Below are 19,545 nucleotides of genomic sequence, written 5' to 3' on the forward strand. Positions count from 1 at the left end.
ATTTGCTTGCAGGCTGGATGCTGTACAACCAAGCCATATAACTCTGTGAGCATGTATCAACCTCTTCCCTGATCCACCCCATGCACATTCTCAACATGACGGTTTGTTTACATGAATTCGTTTTTGTGTGAACAATAGTACTTCACTGGCTCCAGTCAGGGATGAAATCAAAGTACTGTTTTTGACCTTTAAAAACGCTTGACAGCTTGGAGCAACAATATCAAGGATCCCCTCTCCCCAGATTTACATGCTCATGCCCTGAATTCTTGAAGGTCCTCTAAGTGTCCCCACCAGGTGACATATAGTGGGTCGCTACAAGATGGGGTGCCCTCTCACAAAGACCTGCCTAGCACCTACTTTAATGCCTTTTCAGAATGGCGTTCCCGCCAAAGCGGAGGCGTGTTTGCTGCCACCCCACCTCGGTAGAAGAATTGGGAACATCCCCGAAGGGTTCAAATTTGGACCACATGGGGCCTCTGGGCCAATCTGTGTAAGGGAGAAGCAGGGCATATAAGCCAGCTCCTCCCTTGAATATTGCCTTTCTTTGCCTTGCGACACCTCCCTCTTCCTGGTCAGTATGGGCTTCACTAGCTGCCAGTTGGGGCTGAGTAGGAATTTCAGAATCCCTTTCATTTTGCCTACTCCATACTGCTGGGATTTGATTCAATTGGCTAAATGGGGGAGGATGTGGGTTGTTTCACTTTGGCTGGCATGGAATTTGGGCAGGTGACGAAGGTGGGGTACAAAATAGGTGACTGAGGCATTGTATTAAAGGGCATTCATTGGGGAACTGCCAGTCAAGCATGGCTGGTGGGGATCTTGGGGGTGCCCTTGTGGGACCAACTTGCACATCAGGGTGAACGCCTGTACGGCGGAGCCGGGATGCGGAGGTTGGAAACATGTCATTGACTCTACTGGCAAGGAGGGATAATTTCACCAACATACTTTGCTAGGGAGTCATGGTCTGTAGAGACTGACATGCCCAGTGAACAGGAGGGATAAAACCCTCTCAGCTAGGTATCCTCACCTGCCCTAAGTAGGTTTACTTTGATTAGGAGAATTGGATTTAATCTATAATTGTTATATTTAAATAAATATAACATTAATCCATAACTGTGTCACGAGTCTTCTTTGGTGTGGGGGCAAAAACTCATTTTCTTCTGGCTTTTAAAAATTTGCTATATTTAAATTCTCTGTTTTTGCTGGTTTTGTTTTAATTCTGTTGTATTTTAAAGTTACATAGCTCCTTTTTATAAGTATTGAATGCTGTTTTCTGTTGTTGGGTTTTATGATTTTATTTTATTGCTGAAAGAACAACTGCTATTGGGCATCTAATACATTCAGTAAATAAAATAAATAAATTGGGTGAGGGCTGGCACAGCATGGAGTATCCTTAGGTAGCTGTCAGGTGGGTCCCACCTGACAACTGCACTGCCCACTCCCCCCACTCACACACCAGGTAGCTTTTATGAGAAAGGACCCTTTCCAGATTCAGATGGAGGGAGGCAGATGGAGGCCACTCACATGGCCCTTAGCTTCATGGTTTCACATTACAGAAAATTGGGATTCGTGTGACTGCGTGTGAAGGGCACCTAATAAAACTGCCAAAAAGGAATGTTATGACAAAAATATTTTTTTACATAGGGTGACTTAAGGTGACTTAAGCAGCATGTGTGGCCCTCAAGAATGGGAGGTTTTACCAGTCACTGTGTGCTATAGCAACCAAACATCTGTCACTGAAAGATAAACCTGAGGATTGATTTCAGAGCAAACATGAAGCCTTCTTAATCAACAACATGGCTTGATTACTCAAACTGACATTGTCAACACAAACAACTATGAAGCAAATTATCTGGCATCTCATTATATCATGTAGCAGTGCATTTGAAAAACACACACACACAACAGCAAATTATAAACTGCTGTAAGTTTTGATCTACCAGTCTAAAAATAGGGCTTTTTTGTGAACACATGAGGAGCCCCATGTCATTTAATCTTGTTTTAGATTTCATTTAAGAAAGAGATGAGTTGTTCAGATAATTTAATTAAGTGAAATATGGTTAGCATCATAGGAAGCTGTTTTATACTTGGCCAGACTAATTACCTTTGTAGCCCAGTTTCATTTCCTCTGTCTGCCAGTGGTTTTCCAGAGTCCCAGGTACAAGTCTTTCCCCTTATTAGCTACCAGATCACACTTTGATTAGAGATGCCAGAGAGTAGACCTGGGCCTTTCTGCATGCAAACCTTGTGCTGCACCGTTGAATTGTCATGCTTCCCTTCAAAAATCACATGGAATCCATCAATCAGCCTCTGAGGGAATGTCCATTTTAGCAGCATTGTGATGGAAAGGGTTGAGTGTTCTGATGTCATGCTAAGCCATGGTTTAGCCTGATGTGAATAAGCCTAGGTAAACCTCGAGATTGTGCCCATCCAGCATGGCTATGAGGAGGGGTTTGGAAACCTTTGCTTCTATTTTAGCCTAGCTTTCACTTTCACTTAACTTTCACTTCATCCCAACTAGCAAACTGTGTTTTTGTTTTTTTGTTTTTTTGCTACCAGCCAACTTGGTAAGTTGCCTTGTGTGAAAAAAAAACTGTAGTTAAGATGAACTGCAGTTTGTACAAAATGGCATGCTGCATTTAAACCAAATATGGCCACACTAGAAGGAGAGGGGACCACGTGGGCCTAGGCTCTTTTATGTCATGCTAACTTATGGCATAACATGCTGTCCAAATGCAGCTATTGTGATAAGTTTCTGCAAAAGGCTTCCCTAAGAATACCCTTTTGGAATCAGATCAAGAGTGTCTATGTACTCTACGTCTTGTTTCCAATGCTGAGGTACTTCTAGGAAGCTTACAAAAACCCTCCCCTGTCATTTATCCCCTTGCTATTCAGAGATGTGCAACTTACAGCCACTGGCTGCATTTGCATGTATACTAAATGGTTTACTGTGAACTTACCAATGGCTCCCACTTTCTTACTTCTTTAGTGCAAATGGGAACAAAAAGCTATGTCCAGCCCAGGGATCATGGTATATTTTACTACAAACAAACCCCAGTTCTGAAGCCAAGGGTTTGTTCTTGGTATAGCAACAATGATTTGTTTGAGTGAAACAGATCATGATCCCTGATTCAGACTTAATACTAACCTTAGGGATTGTGCTAGAAAGGGAGTGGTGAAAGAGCAATCTCTGTGTTAATGGTTTACCATAATGTGTAGTTTACCATAATGTGTAATGGGTAGTTGGGACACTTACCCTCCATGAATTTGTTTAATACCCTTTTAAAGTCTTCTGTGTCACTGGCCATCACCACATATTTTGGCTGGGAATTCTGTGATAATTATGCATTGTGTACCTTCCATAGGCAAGTAAGCTCAGAAAGAGGAATGGCTGTTAATAGTTACAAATTAGAGTTGACAGGTCTCCAGTTTTCACCCGGAGACTCCAGATTTTTGAGGTCCTCTCAGGGTCACCAGGTGAGACATCTTAATCTCTGGACTCTCAGCTTCCATTTTTTTAAAAAAAATAAGTTTCTAGGTGCTCTGGTTCAAGACTGTAAACCGCCCAGAGAGCTTCAGCTATAGGGAGGTAGGGAGGTAAATAAATAAATAAATAAATAAATACACCAAAATGTCAGCTGCCCTCCTGAAACTTCTGTTACATGAGCTTGTATCTGGCTGCTCTAATCCCACCCTTTCAGGTTTATAGCCAATAAATGAAGTCAGGATTGTGATTGACAAGGCAGCAGCTAGACCCCATTGCGAGTCCAGAAAACAGTTGTTTTTTCCTGCTTATCTGAAAATCTCATAAATTGAGTAAGTATATAGCTTTCAGTCTTTTTCTCTCTTGTGTGCAAGAGTCAAACAAGTTTAAATTTTCCTGGGCTGTTGAAGAGGGCATATTGGATTAAAATATGAAGCTTTAATCCAATCCTTGCTTTTCTGGGAGTAAAGCTGCAATGCGAATCCCACATACCCAGAGTAAACCCCATTGAATGCAAGAGGACTTACTTTTGAGTAGACATGGTAAGGATTGTGCTGTAAATTAATGGGACTTTTGAGTGAGCATAGCAAAAGACTGTGCTTGTGTTGTAAATCTTTCTCTCCCTCTCCAATCCTATTTTTTAAATCAATTAGGCAGGGTTTACATAGATTCACTGCTTTTATTATGTAGGAAACTAATACTGATTTTTTTAAAATGTTCTGCAATGACGAACTAGTTTTGACAAAAAAAACTATTATATGGGGTGTATGTATTTTTACATCTGCAGTGTTTGTGTGTATATGGAGTATTTCCAACAGCCCTGTGAGGTAGGGTTGCCAACTGGAAACCAAGGCAGCTCACAATAAGAAATAAATCCAATAGCCATAAAAACAAGTAAAACAGTTGTAAAATAGCTTAAAGTGGCATGATTCTGAATTTTGGGTTGGGTGAGTGAGGTTCCTTATCACTTGAGTTTGCAGTTGTGTACACGCTTCCCTGTTTGAGTAAGTCCCATTGAATACATTGGGATTTGCTTCTGAGTAAACAGACATAGGATTGCACTATAAATATCTTTACAGGTTGTGTAAATAATAAACATTTGACAGTTATACTTATACAAATATTTCTTCATACTATGTCGCGATAAGTATCTTCACACTATGGTTGTACAGTATTACTTCCTCTACATTTTCAGTGTGTCCTTTTACCTTGGGTGGTCATGGTTCCTTTCTGTGGTTTTCATCCTGAGGGGCAGATTAGGCTGAGAGATGGTGAGTAGCCCATGGTCACTCAGTAAACTTTATAGCTCATTTCCATTTTAAAAAATTAATTAAAATGATTTACATGCAGGCAAAGTTTATTTATATCCACACAATACGTTTGCTAAAAAGGGCAGCTTTAGCCTTCCTTAAACACAACCACAAGCTCTGTTTCCCTAGGTTAAAAAGAGATCAGGCTGTTCTAGGTGGGAAAACAAAAAACAAAAAAGACTCACCTGGAAGTCTCAGCCCCCTGCTTAGATTAAAAGCAGCCAAAAGCTAGTCTAGTTTGTCCAGCCCAGAGTGCAAGGCACCACTTAAAACTACAAGGGAACTTGCACCAATAAAAGTGGTTCTTGTCAGCAAATAAAATAAAAATAGAGTAAAAGCTAGTTAACCTTTTGTAGTACCACTAGTCAAAGTCCTTAAACAGCCCCCCCTCTCTAAGGAAGAAAGCCTGCCTTCCTGCCTTCAAAGGAAGGAAGCCTGAGCTAATCCTAAAGAGTTAAGCCCCAGCTGACAGTTGAGCCATCAGCCTCAATTAACACATCATTGGCTGGCAGCAGTAGCTGGGAGGCACCAGCCACACATATAAATTCAGAGCACCCTAGCAAGGGAGCCTGCTCCACAAGCTAGAGGGAGCCCCCAGCTGACGAAGCAGCAGAGCAAGTTAAGCAGCAGAGCAAGTTAAGCAGCAGAGCAAGTTAAGCAGCAGAGCAAGTTAGGCAGCAGAGCAAGTTAGGCAGCAGAGCAAGTTAGGCAGCAGAGCAAGTTAGGCAGCAGAGCAAGTTAGGCAGCAGAGCAAGTTAGGCAGCAGAGCAAGTTAGGCAGCAGAGCAAGTTAGGCAGCAGAGCAAGTTAGGCAGCAGAGCAAGTTAGGCAGCAGAGCAAGTTAGGCAGCAGAGCAAGTTAGGCAGCAGAGCAAGTTAGGCAGCAGAGCAAGTTAGGCAGCAGAGCAAGTTAGGCAGCAGAGCAAGTTAGGCAGCAGAGCAAGTTAGGCAGCAGAGCAAGTTAGGCAGCAGAGCAAGTTAGGCAGCAGGGTGAGGAGGCCAGGGCCCCCCACTCTGCCCGTCTGTTCCCTGACCTCAACTAAACCACAGTTTCCAACCCATTAACTTAATAAACCTTAAATTGTTTTTATATTGGTTCGAATTTTAAAATTGTGTTTTAAATTGTTTTTAAAATATGTTTTTAAATTGTGTATTTGTTTTAATGTTTTTGATTGCTGTAAACCACCCAGAGAGCTTCAGCTATGGGGCAGTATACAAGTGCAATAAATAAATAAATAAACAAAACTATGCAGGTAAGAAGCCAGCGGAGGGGGGGCTTTGTTGTGATGAGAAACGTAGCATAGCCCAGTTGCTAAAGAGTTCAGAACTGGTTCAAGTTCTCGAATAAGAAACAGGCTCAGGCAGTCGAAAGTTTAAGAGTCTTTACTGACATAAAGTATTCCTTTCCAGCTTCTCCAGACATCTACCACAACCCCCACACTTGCTTTCAGTTTCCCCAGCAATATATACATAACAGTGCCCTTGCTCAGCACATCTGCTGCCTCTGACCTTGGCACGTCTCAGTTGCTGGCTTAACCCTGTAATAGCAAGTTCCTCACTGTCTTTATGGACACACACTTTTCCTTATGGTCCTGAGTGCTCAACAAGCTTTCCAGTGTTTTGCACTGCCTGCATCATGTATGACTATCTGCCTGTTGGACAGAAGTCATGGGTGTGCTCTCGGTGTAATGAGCTCCTGGCTCTCCAGGAATGACTTCATTTCCTTGAGGCCAAGGTGGCTGACCTGGAAAAGCTGAGAGAGGCAGGCAGTTGTGTGGATGAGGCCTTCAGGGACATTATAGCTGTGTCCCACTCCAAGGATGATAGTTCTGTTGCTATCATGGAGAACGATGGTCTCAGGGAAGGAGAGCATCCAGCCGAGGAAGAGGGAAACAATCCCTTAGAAGGGACCCATTCCTTGGGGGATGAGCAGCTACCCTCTCGTGCCGAGGATATCTCTCCGGGGGGTGGAGGAATCTTTGTAGTGGGCAATTAGATCATTAGGAACATAGACAGTGGGGTGTGTGATGGGCGTGCAGACCGCAAGGTGATTTGCCTGCCTGGTGCGAAGGTTGCGGATATCGCCCAATGTTTAGATAGTTTGGTAGACAGTGCTGGGGAGAAGTCAGTGGTTGTGGTGCATGTTGGCACCAATGACATGAGGAAATGCAGTCATGAGGTCCTGGAAGCAAAATTTAGGTTGCTAGGTAGGATGTTGAAAGCCAGGACCTCCAAGGTGGCTTTCTCTGAAATGCTACCAGTTCCACGTGCAGGACCAGCCAGACAGGCAGAGCTTTGCAGTCTCAATGGGTGGATGAGACAATGGTGTAGGGAGGAGGGGTTTGGATTTGTTAGGCACTGGGGAACATTTTGGGACAAGCCGGGCCTGTACAAAAGGGACAGGCTCCACTTGAACCAGAATGGAACCAGACTGCTGGCACTTAAAATTAAAAAGGTGGCAGAGCAGCTTTTAAACTGACTGAGGGGGGAAACCCGACAGGAGCTGAGGAAGGTCCGGTTCGGAATAAACCTCCCCCCTGGGGTAAAGACCAAAGAAATGATGAAATTTTAAAAGGGGTAGGCCTAGAAGTAGGCATTATGAGAGCAGGGGCACAGGATATCAATTCAGAAGGACAAAATTACCACAGGCCAAACCAAAAGTGCCAAAGACACTTGAAGAGAGACACTGCTTACAAGTGCCTATACGCTAATGCTAGGAGCCTCCAAACCAAGATGGGAGAACTGGAGTGCTTGGTCTTAGAGGAGAGCATTGATATAGTGAGCATAACAGAGACCTGGTGGAATGGAGAAAACCAGTGCGATACGGTTATCTCTGGATATAAACTATATCGGAAGGACAGGGAAGGACGTATTGGCGGCAGTGTCGCTCTATATGTGAAAGAAGGCATTGAATCCAGCAAGCTCGAAACCCCAAAAGAGGCGGACTCCTCCCCGGAATCGTTGTGGATGGTGATACCATGCCCCAGGAGGGACTTAATACTGGAAACGATCTATCGTCCCCCTGATCAAAATGCTCAGGGAGACCTGGAGATGAGATATGAAATTGAGGAAGCATCCAAACTAGGAAATGTGGTAGTAATGGGTGACATAGACTGGCCGCATATGTGTTCCAGTCATGACAAAGAAGCAAAATTTCTAGATATTCTAAATGACTATGCCCTAGACCAGTTGGTCATGGAACCGACCAGAGGGACGGCAACCCTGGACTTAATCCTCAGTGGGGACCGGGACCTGGTGCAAGATGTAAGTGTTGTCGAACCAATTGGGAGCAGTGACCATAGTGCTATTAAATTAAACATACATGTAAATGGGCAATTGCCAAGAAAATCCAACACGGTCACATTTGACTTCAAAAGAGGAAACTTCACAAAAAGGAGGGGATTGGTAAAAAGAAAGCTGAAAAACAAAGTCCAGAGGGTCACATCACTCGAAAATGCTTGGAAGTTGTTTAAAAACACTATATTAGAAGCTCAACTGGAGTGCATACAGCAGATCAGAAAAGGTACTGCCAGGGCCAAGAAGATGCCAGCATGGTTAACGAGCAAAGTCAAGGAAGCTCTTAGAGGCAAAAAGTCTTCCTTCAGAAAATGGAAGTCTTGTCCGAATGAAGAAAATAAAAAGGAACACAAACTCTGGCAAAAGAAATGCAAGACGACAATAAGGGATGCTAAAAAAAAATTTGAGGAGCACATTGCTAAGAACATAAAAACCAACAACAAAAAATTCTATAAATACATTCAAAGCAGGAGACCACCTAGGGAGGCGATTGGACCCTTGGATGATAAGGGAGTCAAAGGTGTACTAAAGAACAATAAGGAGATTGCAGAGAAGCTAAATGAATTTTTTGCATCTGTCTTCACAGTGGAAGATATAGGGCAGATCCCTGAACCTGAACTAATATTTGCAGGAAGGGATTCTGAGGAACTGAGACAAATAGTGGTAATGAGAGAGGAAGTTCTAAGCTTAATGGACAATATAAAAACTGACAAATCACCGGGCCCAGATGGCATCCACCCAAGAGTTGATAGATAGAGGTGATCCAGTGGACATAGTGTACTTAGACTTTCAAAAAGCGTTTGACAAGGTACCTCACCAAAGGCTTCTGAGGTAGTTTAGCAGTTATGGAATAAGAGGAGAGATCCCCTTGTGGATAAGGAATTGGTTAAGAAGCAGAGAGTAGGAATAAATGGACAGTTCTCCCAATGGAGGGCTGTAGAAAGTGGAGTCCCTCAAGGATTGGTATTGGGACCTGTACTTTTCAACTTGTTCATTAATGACCTAGAATTAGGAGTGAGCAGTGGAGTGGCCAAGTTTGCTGATGATACTAAATTGTTCAGGGTTGTTAAAACAAAAAGGGATTGCGAAGAGCTCCAAAAAGATCTCTCCAAACTGAGTGAATGGGCGGAAAAATGGCAAATGCAATTCAATATAAACAAATGTAAAATTATGCATATTGGAGCAAAAAATCTGAATTTCACATATATGCTTATGGGGTCTGAACTGGCGGTGACCAACCAGGAGAGAGACCTTGGGGTTGTAGTGGATAGCATGATGAAAATGTCGACCCAGTGTGCAGCAGGTGTGAAAAAGGCAAATTCCATGCTAGGGATAATTAGGAAAGGTATTGAAAATAAAACAGCCGATATCATAATGCCATTGTATAAATCTATGGTGCGGCCGCATTTGGAATACTGTGTACAGTTCTGGTCGCCTCATCTCAAAAAGGATATTATAGAGTTGGAAAACGTTCAGAAGAGGGCAACCAGAATGATCAAGGGGATGGAGCAACTCCCTTATGAGGAAAGGTTGCAACATTTGGGGCTTTTTAGTTTAGAGAAAAGGTGGGTCAGAGGAGACATGATAGAAGTGTATAAAACTATGCATGGCATTGAGAAAGTGGATAGAGAAAAGTTTTTCTCCCTCTCTCATAATACTAGAACTCGTGGACATTCAAAGAAGCTGAATGTTGGAAGATTCAGGACAGACAAAAGGAAGTACTTCTTTACTCAGCGCATAGTTAAACTATGGAATTTGCTCCCACAAGACACAGTAATGGCCACCAGCTTGGATGGCTTTAAAAGAAGATTAGACAAATTCATGGAGGACAGGGGTATCAATGGCTACTAGCTATGATGGCTATGCTCTGCCACCCTAGTCACGGGCAGCATGCTTCTGAAAACCAGTTGCCAGAAGCCTCAGGAGGAGAGAGTGTTCTTGCACTCAGGTCCTGCTTGCGGGCTTCCCCCAGGCACCTGGTTGGCCACTGTGAGAACAGGATGCTGGACTGGATGGGCCACTGGGCTGATCCAGCAGGCTCTTCTTATGTTCTTATGTACATTTAAAGCACATCCAATTCACATTTAAAATGCATGACTTTCCCTAAAGAATCCTGGGAAGTGTAGTTTCCTCCTCACAGTTATAGTTCCCACCACCTTTAACAAAATACAGTACCCATGATTCTGTGCTTCAAATGTGTGTTGAAAGTGTTTTAAATGAATGGTGTGGATCTGACCTAGGTATGACATGCATTCATTACTGAATTGAAAATAACTATTTTAAAAGACACTTTTTTAAACAGGGGAAGGGTTGTAGCTCAGCTATAGGACACATGCTTTGCATGCAAAGGTCCAAAATTCAATTTCTGGAAAAGACTATTGCCTGGAATCCTGGAGAGCCAATGCTAGTCCATAGTACTGAGCTAGATGGTATCAAATGACCTGAGTTGGTATAAGGCAGATTCCTTTGTTCCTAAAAATGGAAAGAGACTCAAGGGCCACAATGATTCTAAAATTTATTTATGTATTTTACTTACAACATTTATATACCACTTTATTGTAAAAAATCTCAAAGCCGTTTACAGAAAGAATTAAAACAGTAAAATTATCAGTATAAACAGTTAAGGACAGGTATTTAAAAACATTCAAAATAATAAAACCAACAATGAGTTAAAAACAGATAAAAAATACTATAGCTTCTACATGCCTGGGTAGGCTTGCCTAAACAAGAATGTTTTTAGCAGGTGCTGAAAATAGTACAATGAAGGCATCTGCCTAATGTCAATAGGCAGGGAGTTCCAAAGTGTAGTTGCTGTCACACTAAAGGATCGATACTATGTGGAACCTGTAACATGGAAAGCACACCTTGAATTTGGCCTGGTAGCAAATCAGCAACCAGTTCAGATTTCAGAGCAGAGGTATTATGAGCTGATAGGGTCTCATTCATGTTAGCAATCATGCCACAGCATTCTGCACTAACTGCAGCCCCCAGGTCAGGTTGTGCTGCATGGGGTTTTCCGTGACCTTGGCTGCCTGGCTGCTAGGATTTTTTTAGTTTTGGTTTTTGGTTAGGAATCCTGCCTTACTCATAGGAATCTTCTTGTGGTTGGCATGGTATTGCATTTAGGAAATCTTCACTGTCTTTTCCTTTTCCTTTTTCTATTTGCATTTCATTTCCCTTTAACCTCACTCCCTTACATCCATAGAAGCAACAACAGTGGTTCCATGTGCTCAGTTCAACCCCCTTAAACCCACTGATGATGCACCTTGTTGGTTGCATGACAGTTTGTTAAAAGAGGATTTGCATACCGAGAAGTGTGGCTGCAATTGTTGTTGTTCCCAAGCTGCTGCCTGTGAAGGTAGACCAAACCAAGTGTGTTTTCTCTCTGTCAATTATTATCCACTGGAATTGTGAAGTGAGTTTATAGCAAAGTGAGTTTATAGCAGCCCACAAGGTAGACAGAGACGGGTAGAGAATCTTCTTACCCTTACTCATTTCTCAGACCTCTTTCTGAAGTGTAAGGCCAAATCTGTAAAGAAGTTTGGAGCAGCCATGTTAAAGGTAGGGGCAGGGTATTCGAGGCAGGGCATTGCCAACCCTGCTTGGATATGGATATCTTTGCAGAGGATCCCTAATCAAGCTCTACCAACAGCACAATCTATACCATATCTACTCAGAAGTAAGTCCTACTGAGTTCTGTGGAGCTTTGTCACTTAGTAAATGTGTTTAGAATTGCAGCCTTCAGGGGCATCCATCTTTATTCCTGAGTGGTGCCATGTAACATCTCTACAACACTAGGCTCCTTTCTCCCTAGAATGGCCGTCTGGTGACTGGCCTGGCCTGAGGGCACTTAAACCCTTCTTTCCAGAAGCAAGTACTCTAGATTAAATGTTCCCTACCCAGACTCCATCTTTTAGCTAAGATTTCTATCTTAATTTCCAATCAGAGAAATGTTTTTGTCTGAATTGTATGCGCCAAGCAACTGCGGTTTGATGCTTAATGTATCATGCTTATTGACATCACTAAGACCCTCCATGACATAACTCGGCCCACCCCTGTGACATCACTCAGGCCCACCCCCATGACATCATTAGGGCCAGCCCCCGAAATCTCAGGGTTTGGGATGCTTCTGACCTGTCAATCGTATTACAGATGCCTTGATCCTATGTTCATATTCCTGTGTCTGAGTCCACATTTCCCATTATGATGATTATAATAGAGACAAAATCCCTTGTGATTTGCAAACATTCTGCTGTTTATCATCATCCAGAACATAAGAGAAGGGAAACAGAAATAATTTTCAGGCCATAGGCCATAACTCATTATTCCAGACACAGTGGCTTGTGAAACCATACCTCTGATTTGAGCTTAATGCTTATAGCTACTCTGGAGGAATTCCTCTAGACAGGGAAGAGCAATCTTACAGAGGTTGGGGGTGGGGGAAAGAGACTCTGGCAGAAGGAGCCACCAATACCAAAGCCCTACCAGGCTTCCACCATGGCACCACATCAGGTAGGCCTCCACTCTCAGATATGCTCCCATCCGACCATTAGGCAGGAGATCCTCAGTATCTACCAGCTTCCCAGGAGCTTGGGATTGCTCCCTTGGTGTTCAGACAAATCTGACTTCCTGGGAGAAGCAATATACAATTTTTTTAAAACTGGAAAAAATGAGATACGTCCGTTCAACAGTAACAAAATAATGTAAACAAGGACCCCTATTTTTAAACAACTTAAGATTTGGTGTACTTAAATACCTTGAATTTATTATGGGTGTTTCTTCAAACTGGAATGTCAGATATATTTCATCAGGGATTTTTATTCATCCCTTCTTTGTTAATTATCACATAATTGTGTGTGTGTGAACAAGGTGAGAAGCTAAAATGTTAGCCTATTATGCTGAAGATCTTTCAGTACCACTGAGGATGCCATAAAAGGTATTAAGAATTTTATTAATGTAGTAGATGATCATACTCTTATTAAATTTGTCACTTTAGTTCCATTTATTGCCTTTGCTATGTGCGAATGAAATTGTTCCCCAGTGGAGGTTAATTGCTTATAGAAATGAGAACTTCCCATTCAATGTTAATAATAAATTCTAAAGCACTAGATATTGTGCCATAATCATAAGGATAACTTTTGGGGTTACTCACTTGCTTCTGTTGTATTTGGCTGAATGTCACCCTGAATAAATCAATTGGTTCATAGGAAACTTGCTGGGATCATTATGTAATTTATATCTAAACTCAAATTAAATCTCACTGCTTTTACACAGGAATTTGCAACTGATGTACAACTGAGTAAAGCAAAGTTAGTCAAGGTGATAATGTGTGCATTATACAGAATTTTAGTGAGGACACCTAGCTGAATTGTGAAAAGAAAAAATGTTGCATGTAGAAGATTCTAGATATAATCCCTGGCTTTTTTTTCATTTAAAGAATCTTCCTTGGAAAGACCTCTGTCTGAGATCTTGGAGAGGTACTACCAATCAAGGTTGAGAATGCTGGGCTAGATAGACCAATGGTATGAGCTTTCTTTTCCTTTAACATGGCATCCATTCCACAGCAGTATCTAGCATGCTGCTTTCACCTAGCAGCAAACCAAAATGTTTATTTGGTGCAAGCAAGCTGTCCTCTTTGGGCATAGCTCAATGATGCTACCTGTTGGCATGGTTGTCTTGGCTAGGGACAGGTGTATATGTCAATTTTGGATTTCTCATTTTCCCAATATTAAATTCAGTTCTTCACATTTCCACATCAGGTTGCTTTTTTAAAAAAGTCCTTATGAAAATTCATCAACATTTTAGTGTGAATTTCTCCTAATATACAGATTTTTGTGTGCAATTTTGTCTAATATACCCACTTTTGGAAACCAGTTTTGCCTAATATAATGCATTTTTGTAAACATTACTTGGCTAGAGAACTGCATTGCAAAATTCAAAGTAGTGTGAATTTCAACAGATGGCTATGTTTGGTTCACTTATTATTTTGAAAAGCCCAAAAGGGAAGTTAGTCTTTAGATCAAACTGAATCTAATTTTCTTCCCATCCCTTGTCCTGACCTAGATCATTTTACAGCTTCCATCTTACATAATGCTGATGAATAAATGCAAGGCAAGATACTCTCCGCTAGATTATTCACCTTCACTACACCTTCTTTCCTCATGTTATTCCCTTTTCCTTTTCTCTCTCAGGTGGATGCTTTTTTATAGATTAATGCTGTAGAGTTTTCCATGTATTGAGATTGTGGGGGTGGGGGAAGGAGGGAAGGAATGGGTAAGGGGAATGGAGATACGAATGGGATTGACTGTATATCTGTAAAACCTTATACACTTTAAATAACACTATCATTGCTGCTGCCACCAAAACAGTTGTTATTAAAGTTTTTTGCAAATTGTCAAAATATCCAAATACATTTTGAAATGCCATGGCATTTTACTTTGTATTTGTTTCCAGTTCAAGCTGCAAGTAAATTTAATTATCATTACCTTGGATTCAATGTTAAAACATTAATATTTTGTCAATCTGTAGCAATTTTATTGTGTCAACATGCCTCCATCAGTACAGTAAGGTGAGAAGCTGGACTATTATGAAATGGTTCCTTTTAGAAATTATATTCTCATATGCAATGTCTAAGATTACCAGGCACTGTTAAAATCATGCTGCTACTGTTAATAAGCATACCTCTTCTGGGTTTAGATAAGCACTTAATTTTCCATCTCTGTAGTATGGAAGCAGGAGTTGATTTTCATTTTAGTTGCAACTCTATAGCGGGAAAGAAAAATGCAAGGTAACGTTTACCTCTTTCTCCCTGTTGCTGTATATTTATCATTCTTTGCATTCAGAACCACACACTGACCTTGGAATGTCTTTTGGGGGGTGGACCAGGTTACAGAGGGTGGCTCCCTACATAGCTCACTATGAACATAATTAATTTCAGCAAATCAAGCTTTCCTGACTGTGGCTACAAATGCTTTTCTTCCTTCTCATCGTGAATACTCTGTGGGATTTGCAGTGATTGTGCCCTCCTTGATGGTGTTATAGCATGTCCTGCTGACTTGGGGAGGACTGTACTATAGAAGACCAATAAAGACACAGACTGCCACATTCGGTATGGGAATTGGCATGCAGGGAATGTAATTTTATCTGTCTATTTTCAGATTTTCTATAGTACCCATCACCAGAGCAGCTAAGTTAACAAGGTTGACAACTTTTCTGAAGTATGGAAACATGTGGACAGAGATGTCTAGAAAATTTCAATCTCTTGATGATCTGTAGGTGCTATGCATAATCAATATAGCCTCATGAGTCATGACCATTTTACCCCTAGCAGTTACTCTACTGATGGCTATACTAGCAAAATGATATTAACTCTTTTAGCGGTGTTAGCCTAAGTACCATAATTCATAAAGTACTCAAGGTGCTCATGTTCTACTGACTGAAATATAATAGCACTATATACACAAGTTATACAGCTCCTGTTATTTATTTCTCAGTATTTATTCCTACACAGGAAGTGGATTGGACTGTGAAAGGCCAATCCAAATTGTGTTTGCATGTTTACAAATTTGTAGGGCAGTACAATATCTCAGACAGGAGGTCAGGTCTCCTGCTCCCCTGGTGTATTCATTATAGCTGCCCAATTTCCCTGCTTTTTAAAGTTGGATAGAAATGTCTGTGGGCTATAGGTATATCCTTAAACCGCAAGGTTTTTTGCCTATTAGTGAATTTCTCTGCTTTTTATTCAGGGAGATAAAAAATATGATCCTGTGCAAGTCTGCTGAGAATGGATTGATCATTTGCATGCTTATTGAGTTCAGTGGGATTTACTCCCCTGCAATCATGCTTAGGATAGGTGAAACTGACCACAGGGGATGGGGAGGGGAGGAGGGGGAGGGGAGCAGGCAGGAAGGGGAGCAGGAGGGCAGGTTTGATCATTTGCATGTTTATTGAGTTCAGTGGGATTTACTCCCTTGCAATCACGCTTAGGATAGGTAAAACTGACCATGAGGAGGGAAGCCTGGAGTGGGCAGGGAAGGAGGAGGAAGGAAGAGGAGAGGGGAGAAAGAAGGGAGGAGGAAGGGAAAGGAGAGGAGAAGGAGGGGAAAGGCAGATTTCATCATTTGCATGCTTACTGAGTTCAATGGAATTTACTCCCTTGCAATCATGGCTAGGATCGGTAATTCTAACCATAGGGAGGGGGAGGGGAGAGTAGAGGGAAGGAAGAAGAGGGGAGAGGTTAGCTGAAGGAGGGAAAGGTGGGATTTGGAAGGGGAGGGGGAGGGGAGAAGGAAGGGGGAGGGGAGGGCAGGTTTGATCATTTGCATACTTATTGAGTTCAGTGGGATTTCTTCCCATGCAATCATGCTTGAAAATGAATTGGACTGCCTTCAAGTCAGTTCCGACTTATGGTGACCCTATGAATAGGGTTTTCACAGTAAGCGGTATTCAGAGGTGGTTTACCACTGCCTTCCTCTGAGGCTGAGAGGCAGTGGCTGGCCCAAGGTCACCAGTGAGCTTCATGGCTATGTGGAGATTTGAACCCTGGTCTCCCAGTTCGTAGTCCTAGGATAGGTAAAACTGACCATTGGGGAGGCGGAGGGCGGAGGGGAGGAGAGGATTGGAAGTGGATAAGGAGGGAAACTGAGGGGTGAAGTAAGGGGGAGGGGGCAAGAGGGAGGGGATAGGAGGGGAGGGCAGGTTTGATCATTTGCATGCTTTTTTAGTTCAGTGGGATTTATTCCTGTGCAATCATGCTTAGGATAGGTGAAACTGACCTGTGGGAGGGGTAGTAAGGGGAGGAGGAGGGCAGGGTGGGGAAGGGGGAGAAGAGGGAGGAGGAGGAGGAGAGCAGGAGGGGGAGGGAGGAAGGGGGAGGGCAGGAGATTGGATAGGTGGGCACTGGGCAGAGGGGAAGGCCCTTTCCTTTCCAAAAGGAAAATATTGGGAAGAATATCATTCTTTTTCAGGGTTTCCCCCACCTTTTTACTCTACAGCAGGCACATGTAGCCTCCCACCAAAATTTAAACCAAAACTGTCCTGGCCACATCCACACCAGACCTTTATTTCACTTTAGACAGTGATGGCTTCTCCTAAAGAATCCTGGGAAGTACAGTTAGTGAAGGGTGCTGACAGTTGCTAGGAGATGCCCTGTTCCCCTCACAGACCTTCAATCAGAGTGGCTGACTGTTAAACTAGTCTGGCCACTGGAGCTCTGTCAGGAGAATAGGAGTCTCCTCTCAGCACTCTTCACAAACTTTGAGGGAAGCCATGACTGTCTCAAGTGAAATCAAAGTTTGGTGTGGGTGTGGCCATCTGATTAGGCAAGCCCAGCAACTGTGAGTCTGGCTTTCAGAACACTGACAGTTGGTTCTTACTGAGCATGCCCAAGATTATCATTGAGTTCAATGGTAAATTTCTTAAATTAATTAAAACTCAGCCAGGCATTTTTTTTAACATTTAAACTGCAGAAGATGAGGGTCAGTAACAGGATTACAGGTACTCTGTGAACATGGCTGATTTTTAATGAATTTAAAGGGCCCTGGCTTTTTTCTCTCATTTTACACTTTGAACTCTTGATTCTCTCTGACTTTCAGCTGTTTGGTATGCTTGTTAACATATGCAATGGGGAAAGGATCACACCTGCTTTTCCCGCCTCCAAACTCCACCCATTGATTGGCTCTGCCTACATAGAAAATGAAAGGAAGACAACCTTCCTTCAAGCATCTGCAGTTTCTTCCTAATTTTTTTCCTACCAGTAGCGATTTGCAGGTTTTGTGACCCAACTTCTATGTGCCCAGAACCAACCTCCCTACCCATTGTATATGAATGTTCTATTTGCATGTCCAGGGATCCAGCATTTTCCAGGATACCCAGTTATAAATACAAAATCTATGTATGTGCAAATTGTGCAGGGACAGCAGTCATAATTTGCTCCCCTCTCCATGTGCTGAGTCAACACAAATTCTGAATATCTGAAGAGGGCTAAAACTGGCTCCTGACAAGTGTTCCTCCTTGGCTAACCTTATTTCACTACAGGGTGCTTGTGGTGGGGAATAACTCGGTGCTGTGGTCTGCATATACTGTATGGCAGGTCCATGAAATACTAATGTTCACAACACCAATTGAATTCTTATGCTGTTTTTTTTAATCACATTTCTCAAGATCATTTAATTGTGTGGGCAGATAATTTCTCATTACTAAACATTAGGAGCTCTTTTAAAGAGCAATACCAGCATTAGCAAGATTGAGCCTTGAATGCAATGGCAAACGATCAAGGTTAGAACTACATCTTGAGTGTCTCTTTGAAAAGGTACTGTCAAAATGCATTACTTTCCACTTCCTTCACTCACCCAATTTTAGAGCCCTATTTTTTAAAAGAAACCTTGAACAGGGTAAAGTACCAAACGAATTCAGGATGAATCAAGTATCAAGTGAATAAATCTTGAACTCCATTTCACTTATAATGGGAGCAGCAGAAAGATCTTGTGTCCCTAAAATTTGATTGCTCGAAAATGGCTCCTGATGGCAATTTCAGATCTCCAGAGGATTCCTTTGTTATAAGGCCAATTAAGCTGAATTAAATTTGCTTAGGTTTAATGTGGCTTGAGAATATTTTGTGCAAACCAGGATATGTCAGAAAAAAAGTTTGTGACCAGTTCACACATGCATCAACAGCACTTCACTTGGCATCATTTGATCACACTTGACTTACAGCTAATTGCATGAATAGACTTCTTTGGAAAGCAGTATGCCTGAGGCAACATGATACTTCGGTTTGCAGTATTTATATCTGTGAAAGGTCACCATTTGATTCTGTTGCGCTGAACTGATGGCCATGTAAATAAAAAGCAAGTCTGATGTTATTGAAAAGAACGATCTACTTGCAGGAACACCTGTGTAGGCCCTACTGACATCTCCATATGCAAAGATGTAGGTGCCTTGAATGAGCTTCATCCCATTAATAAACCACATGAGCATTTGGTTCGCATTTTGCTGTCAAGCCTTTAGTAGTGTGGGTGATAGATAGCCATTATGGACTATGCAGTTGGGACTGCATGAGCATGAAATCAGTGTTGATCTCATAAAAACTGAGGTGCAGAATAGTGATCCAGCTCTACAGAGCAGCTGTACTTAAAATAAAGAAGAGAGGTGGCAATCAACACAATCATAGATTGGGCTTAAAAATATGGAATATTTCATTTAAATGGCCTTATTTTTCTAGACATTATTCAAGAAAACAAACCAACAGATTTATTGGAAAATAGTCTTTGTTGGTTAATTTTTGAAATAACAATTCTGAAGATAAAATTAAGACTTATGTGTTTCTTCTATGTTATTATATTAATGTAGTTATATTTTATGATTATTATATCAAAAATACTCATATTCTATATTATATTATGTACCTTCACTAGTTTGATATTTGTATTTTTCCCTTTTTTATGGTCATTTGTGTA

This window comes from Rhineura floridana, chromosome 9, assembly GCF_030035675.1.
Source record: "Rhineura floridana isolate rRhiFlo1 chromosome 9, rRhiFlo1.hap2, whole genome shotgun sequence".
In the NCBI taxonomy this organism is placed as follows: domain Eukaryota; kingdom Metazoa; phylum Chordata; class Lepidosauria; order Squamata; family Rhineuridae; genus Rhineura; species Rhineura floridana.